The sequence below is a fragment of the Nyctereutes procyonoides genome, unplaced genomic scaffold, assembly GCF_905146905.1.
Source record: "Nyctereutes procyonoides isolate TBG_1078 unplaced genomic scaffold, NYPRO_anot_genome, whole genome shotgun sequence".
In the NCBI taxonomy this organism is placed as follows: Eukaryota; Metazoa; Chordata; class Mammalia; order Carnivora; family Canidae; genus Nyctereutes; species Nyctereutes procyonoides.
The window spans coordinates 59,263,579-59,271,308 of record NW_026575052.1 but is presented as its reverse complement, the minus strand read 5'-3'; the positions used below and the strand labels follow the sequence as shown (position 1 = coordinate 59,271,308).

The 7,730-nt window shown below is 38.3% G+C and overlaps 1 pseudogene; it reads left to right on the top strand.

Moving 5' to 3' along the window:
* Positions 1-6,151: 6,151 nt before the first annotated feature.
* On the top strand, positions 6,152-7,156 carry LOC129514122 (DNA polymerase beta-like; annotated as a pseudogene).
* Positions 7,157-7,730: the final 574 nt, after the last annotated feature.

The following is a 7,730-nucleotide window of genomic DNA, read 5'->3' as shown; positions in this document are numbered from 1 at the left end:
CATTAGATCATTAGTCACAGTAGCAAAGATATGGAAACAACTTAAGTTTCTATTAATGGATTAAGGGATAAAGAAATTATGGTATATGTATGCAGTGGAGTATTATTCAGCCATGAGTAAGAAGGAAATTTTTCATTTGCAATAGCCTGGATGGACTTGAAAAAATAAGTAAGTCACACAAGGAACAACAAAGAGCAAATATACTCACATATATCGGATTTTTTAAAAAAAACAAGCTGTTGAGTTTAATAAGTTCTTTATAGATCAACAGCAAAGAAACAAACAATTCAATCATGAAATGGGCAAAAGACAGGAACAGAAATCCCACAGAGGAAGACATAGACATGGCCAACAAGCACATGAGAAAATGCTCCGCATCACTGACCATCAGGGAAATACAAATCAAAACCACAATGAGATCCCACCTCACACCAGTGAGAATGGAGAAAATTAACAAGGCAGGAAACTACAAATGTTGGAGAGGATGTGGAGAGAGGGGAACCCTCTTGCACTGTTGGTGGGAATGTGAACTGGTGCAGCCACTCTGGAAAACTGTGTGGATGTTCCTCAAAGAGTTAAAAATAGATCTGCCCTACGACCCAGCAATTGCACTGTTAGGGATTTACCCCAAAGATTCAGATGCAATGAAACGCCGGGACACCTGCACCCCGATGTTTCTAGCAGCAATGTCCACAATAGCCAAACTGTGGAAGGAGCCTCAGTGTCCATCGAAAGATGAATGGAAAAAAAAAAGAAAGATGAATGGATAAAGAAGATGTGGTTTATGTATACAATGGAATATTCCTCAGCCATTAGAAACGACAAATACCCACCATTTGCTTCCATGTGGATGGAACTGGAGGGTATGATGATGAGTGAAATAAGTCAGTTGGAGAAGGACAAACATTATATGGTCTCATTCATTTGGGGAATATAAGAAATAGTGAAAGGGAATAAAGGGGAAAGGAGAGAAAATGAATGGGAAATATCAGAAAGGGAGACAGAACATGGGAGACTCCTAACTCTGGGAAAAGAATAAGGGGTGGTGGAAAGGGAAAGGGAGGTGGGTGGGGGTGGGGGTGACTGGGTGACAGACGCTGAGGGGGGCACGTGAGGGATGAGCATTGAGTGCTATATGTTGGCAAATTGAACTAAATAAAAAAAAAAGAAAAAAGCTCAAAAAAAAAAAAAAGAAAGAAAGAAAGGAGAAAAAAAAAAGCAAGCTCATAGAATGTTACAAATGTTCTCACTTATATGGAATTTTAAAAAGCCAAACTCATCCACTGGGAATGGGAATATGTTCATCAAAAGTTCATTACAGTTATATGATGAATAATTCTGGTAACTTAATGTATAGTGTGGTGATTGTCGTTAATAATATTTTACTAAATATTTTCTAAGAGAGTAGATCTTAAATATTCTCACCACGCACACACACACACACACACACGTAATTGTTTGATGTGATGGAGCTAATAGCTCCATAGTAATGTTACCATCGTAATTACTTTGCAATATATGTGTATCAAAGCAATACTTCGTACACCTTAAATTTATATAATATTATATGTCAGTTATATTCCAACAAAGCTAAGAAGAATCTTTTCCTCAGAAAAGAGAGATAGTGAAAGAAGGAAGGAGAAAGATTGGGAGAGCTATAAAACCAACTTCTGGATTTCTCTCAATTTGAAAGAAAATATGTTTACTAACTGAATCTGAGATTTTGCTCAAGAAACAGGCTGTGCCTTTTTTGAAACTCTCTTCTTCAGCTCAACATGTCAATAAGAAATGGCAATTAGATATTTCAAACTTACCAGGCATGGAGAGTACATTGGTCCCATAGAATGAACTAAAAAAAAAAAAGTCATGGAAAAAATAAAGATTAATTTACAACTATAATAGTATGGAATAATATTTTGTTAGTTACAGTCATATAGACAATTATTATATATTTTTTTAATATAGCATTAATTTGCCATGCTATATCTCAGTCATATGCCTGAGTTTTTCAATCTGATATTCATCAGAGGATTAGAATACTTCTATCTAAGTAGTCTGAGATGTTGAATTAGCTCCTATCTATTTACTGTTTTACTTATTGATTTCCCTCTCACTTTCATTCTGATTCAGTTTCTACACTTAACTGCCTTTTAGGATGACCCAACTACCATTTCAGCAATGCTGTGACAACCTTATTTAAAGATATTTGCTTCCCATTCTCCTCCTTATTTTCCTATAGAAATGTGTGCTTCTCTAGGTCACAGGGAATCCTCAAGCCAGACCTAGGAAGCCTTTGCTACTAATGATTAATCTGCCAATGCAAATGCACCCTAGATGGAAGGATCATAGCCTTGTAAGTGGAGCCATTGCTCTCTGTGCACTGAGAGCTCTAAGAAGGTAAGCATGGAGAAGGAGTAAGGTTTCTGGGGATCTGAGGGCTCCGCCTGGCTTGGGGAAAAGGGTCAAATAATTACTGAAATAAATTTGAAGGAAACTGATATTTCCTGCAAGAAAAATTGCTCTGTCAGCTACTCCCCTCATAATATTATTGGCTACCAGATTAAGGCTTAAAGGCTTATACAGTCCTTTGATTTTGGGAGCTTTCCCTCAATACGGCTTAGCTTATTTCCCACATCTGCATTTTCTAGGAATAAACAGCTCATCGTGTTCTACTTCAGATGTCTGCATAGCCTGCCTGCATCCACACCGGATAACCATAACCAGATTTGCTAAATGGATAAAGAAGTCTTCTGGAAGGATTTTTGAAAGCATCAGGTGAAAACATTTAAAGCCAACAGACTCAGTATACTAACGGGGATGTCAGTTCCTCCAACACCTCAGGGTATTCACACCCCTGAAGAAATTTGTAAATGTGACACAGAAGCTCAAAGAGCATCTGATGCAATGACAAAAACTGTCTCTATTTCCCAAAAGCCAAATGGGTGAAGAAAGTCCACTTTACTTGCTCTGCTACACTTATACACATAAAGCAAGTGATGTTGACAACAGAGAATGACAGAGAAAAATATTCTTTAGTTTTATTACTTTACTTCATGATTCCATACACCGAGTTTTTATGGGAAAGAGTTAGGAATGCATGAAGAGAGGATGGGGATGGGGATAAAAATCAGAAGCTTAACCATTATAGTGTCGGCTTCTGAGACTTGTTGTTCCACCAACCACCCGTTTCCACTTAGAGGTCACGGGAGACGAGGCACCCCTGATTCTGAGAAAAGCTAGTCAGGTTTAGCTTCTTTCTTCTCACCACTGTGCACTAATTCTGCAAATTAGATAACAAAACAAGCTCTGTTGACAGTCTACAGGCAAGCCAAACTGTTCCAGTTGAGGACCAAACAGACCAATCCCAAAAGGGATTGGTTTCTTTTATCAACACGATGGGAAAGATTTATTACCATGTTGAAATAAATTGTTGAAAATCTATTTCTTAAGAAGTCTACAGTGATCTCTGTCAATCTGACTTCTGTGTGCACAAGAATCTAAAAATTCTGTACAGAGCTGACTATTAATAGAACAAACACGACTTGTTTTTTAAATTCTCCTTTAGCTTAACCTTGTTTTTTTTTTTTTTAACACAATTTGGATACTTGCCTTCAAGGATTGAGAAAATAAGCCGATGATTTCTTTCCACAGAAGTCTTGAAAGGTCTTCAATAGAGTTTAGCTTTCTAGTATGCCACTAATTAAAATTAACTCTGGGGATTCTTTAGAAAAAGTATTCTTAAATTATAGCGGTGCTACTACATGTTAGGGTTTGTTTATGTAGGTCTTAAATTTCTATAAAACATCACTCTTGCAAAATGTCAGTGTATTGATTATCTTCCCCAAAATGATACCATCCCCTTTTATTAGACCATGTCCAGGAGGCAATGAAAATTTATCTTATCTTATGTGACATTCAGAAAAACAGTCCTAGAAAACTTGGAGAAAAAAAACCCAAGAGCTATTTAAAGCAATGGTATGTGACCTTAATCATCACTTACATCAGTTCTGCAACTAGACAAACATTTCTTGGTCCTAACTTTGGCTTTAGTTAATGAAATCACTGAAATTAGATTAAGATTAGCTTACCATATCATATTCCTGTATCAGTTGGTACAGTTTCTTTTTAACCACTGGGCACTATCAATAAATGTTAGCTTATGTTAGTTGGGGAAAGCTGAAGAAAAATAATAATAATAAAAATAATGAAACAAAAATCAAAGAATGTTAAAGTATCAAGCATGATATGAATAATCAAAGTGACTTTATCTTTGCCTCTGTGTGTTTTACCAGAATTTCTGATGAGCTCCTCTTCGATGATGCTGGTAATCACAAGGATGCAATAATAAAGGGAGTGAAGTGTTCCCACTAAGATGTGGAGGAAAGGAATTAAACTCACCAAACTTAAGTTGGATCCTAACCCTCCCATGCACAACCTTATGCTAATATATTTGAAGTTTGAAATCAGAGGCCAGTTACAGCAGAGGAAATCATTTTCTCCACCAATTCTCCATGCCTTAGCCTTAGCCTTAGCTGGCTTGCTTACTTAGCTTTTTTTTTTTCTTTTTTATATCAGATTATATAGGAGTAGTTGTAAGTTTTGGACTTCTGTAATGAGTTGAATTGTGTTTACTTAAAATTCATATAAACCTCAAGTGCTGACCTTATTTGGAAATGGGGTTGTTCAAAGACTCAGATGCAATGAAACGCCGGGACACCTGCACCCCGATGTTTCTAGCAGCAATGTCCACAGTAGCCAAACTGTGGAAGGAGCCTCGGTGTCCATCGAAAGATGAATGAATAAAGAAGATGTGGTCTATGGATACAATGGAATATTCCTCAGCCATTAGAAACGACAAATACCCACCATTTGCTTCAACGTGGATGGAACTGGAGGGTATGATGCTGAGTGAAATAAGTCAATCGGAGAAGGACAAACAGTGTATGTTCTCATTCATTTGGGGAATATGAATAATAGTGAAAGGGAATATAGGGGAAGGGAGAAGAAATGTGTAGGAAATATCAGAAAGAGAGACAGAACATAAAGACTCCTAACTCTGGGAAATGAACTAGGGGTGGTGGAAGGGGAGGAGGGCGGAGGGTGGGGTGAATGGGTGACGGGCACTGAGGGGGACACTTGACGGGATGAGCACTGGGTGTTATTCTGTGTGTTGGTAAATTGAACACCAATAAAAATTAATTTATTAAAAAAAAGAAGAAATGGGATTGTTGAAGATATAATTAGTGAAGGTGAACTTAGAGTAGACTAAGATTGGTTTCTAGTCCTTATAAACAAGGGAAATTTGGACACAGAGACACATGCAGAGGAGAGAGCACCTGCAAACCTCTAGAAGCTTGGAGGAAGGTATGGAAAAGATTCTTCCTCACAGCCCTCAGGAGGATCCAAGCTTGCTGCCATCTTGATAGACTTCTAGGTTCCAGAACTGTGAGATGATACATCTCTGATGGTGAACCCACTTACTTTGTGGTGCCATGTTAAAGAAGTGCTAGAAAACTAGCAGGGCCCTCTAGATGTATATGCTCTGCATCACATTTCCCAAACTTGTCTGATCATCTGACTTATTTGTGCAACCTTAAAAATATAGATTCTGGTGGAAACATTCACAGCAGATTCCAATTCAGTATGTCTAGAGTGGGCCTGGAAATATTTATAACAACAAATCAACAACCAAACTAAACAACTCTGGTCTTTGATTCTGCTGCAGAGTTAGATTTGAGAATTTCTACTGCAGGAAACAGTATTAAGAGAAGTTTGCAAATGAAAAAAAAGTTCTTGTTTTTCTTTAATTTACTTGGTGAGATTAGAAAACATACATATATATATGATATTATATATATGTAATTTTTTATTTCTAGACCTTAATTATGTCTTTTGCAAAAGAGGAAAGTTGGAACTATACTGTAAAAGACAGAAATTTGTAGTCAGAGGTGCTCTCATTAATACTTCCTTCTTCTTTTGATCAATAATAGGAATATGTGCAATGTTTTCAGAGACAACCATTGTTCAGTGGGTCGTGCTGGCTTTACTGGGGTTTTTCTGCCTCCTGCCCCAAAACCCAGCACTTCCTTAAAGCTGGGAGAGGAGGCCGGTTCCTGACTCTGAGCACTCTGAGGTCCAGGGGTAAGCCACCATGAGCAAATGGAAGGCACAGCAGCAGATGCTCAATGGGGAAATCACTAATGTGCTCACAGAACTTGAAAACTGTGGGAAGACCATGAACCAGGCCATCCTCAAGTACAATGCTTACAGCAAAGCAGCATCTGTGATAGCAGAAAACCATACAAAATAAAAAGTGGAACAGAAGCTAAGAAATTGCCTGAAGTAGGAACAAAAAATTGCTGAAAAGATTGATGAATTTTTAGTGACTGGAAAATTGTGTAAGCTGGAAAAGATCAGCAGGGTGATACGAGTTCCTCTATCAATTTCCTGACTCAAGTTAGTGGCATTGGTCCATCTGCTGCAAGGAAGTTTGCAGATGAAAGAATTAAAACATTAGAAGATCTCAGAAAAAAATGAAGATATGTTGAACCGTCATCAGTGAATTCGGCTGAAATATTTTGAGGAGTTTGAGAAAAGAATTCATCCTGAAAGAATGTTACAGATGTAAGAAATTATGCTAAGGGAAGATTAAAAACTGGATTCTGAGTTCATTGCTATGGTCTGTGGCAGTTTCCGAAGAGGTGCAGTCTGTTGGTGACATGGATGTTCTGACTCATCCAAACTTTACTTCTGAATCAACCAGATAGCCAAAGCTGTTACATCGTGTTGTGGAGCAGTTATAGAAGGTCCATTTTATTACAGATGCTCTGTCAAAAGGGGAAACAAAGTTCATTGGTGATTGCCAGCTTCCCAGTAAAAATGATGAAAAGGAGTATCCACACAGGAGAATTGATAGAAGGTTGCTACCCAAGGATCAATATTACCATGGTGTTCTCTATTTCACTAGGAGGATATTATCAGTAAGAATATGAGTGCTCATCCCCTAGAAAAGGGCTTCCTGATTAATGGATACACAGTCCATCCCTGGTGAGTCACTGGAGTTGCTGGAGAACCTCTGCCATGAGTGGATCATGAGAAAGACATCTTTGGCTACGTCCAGTGGAAATACCAAGAACCTAAGGATCAAAGTGGATAGGGTCTATTCTTCATCCCAGGCATAGCTCAACTCAATAGGAGTCTTAACTTATTTCTTAACCTTTGCTATGTAAGAGTCCCTGGTGTTTTTAAATGATTGTTTCTTCTTCTTGCTTTTGCTTACGCTGTAGTCAATAAGGCCTTTTGTACTATTAAAAAAAAAGGATATGTAGTGTTTCATCCATCATCATGCAAGTACCAGTGAATAACCATCATTTTACTTTGTAGGTCAGGTTCCCCATGAAAGAGTCTCTTAGCTGAAGTACAAGTGGCTTATTAGAGAATGAAGAAATCAGGATGGGCAGAGGGAGAGGTAGAACTTTCATGGAGTCCTCACAGGGCTCTCAGACAATCTGTAATGCAGGGGTATGACTTCTGAAATGTCTCAAATGGAAGTGAGGGGTCTTGGGCTGTGGACCTGCATACCAGCCCATCTTTGCATGGGGATTGCTTTCAGAGAAGGTGCAGAGGCTGTGCGTGAGGCAGCTCCCTTCAGTTGAGGGAAATTCCTGGCTAAGAACAAACTTGAGAGAGGTCAGCAGACAACAGTGTTGGTAGCTGGTGAAAGGAGTTTC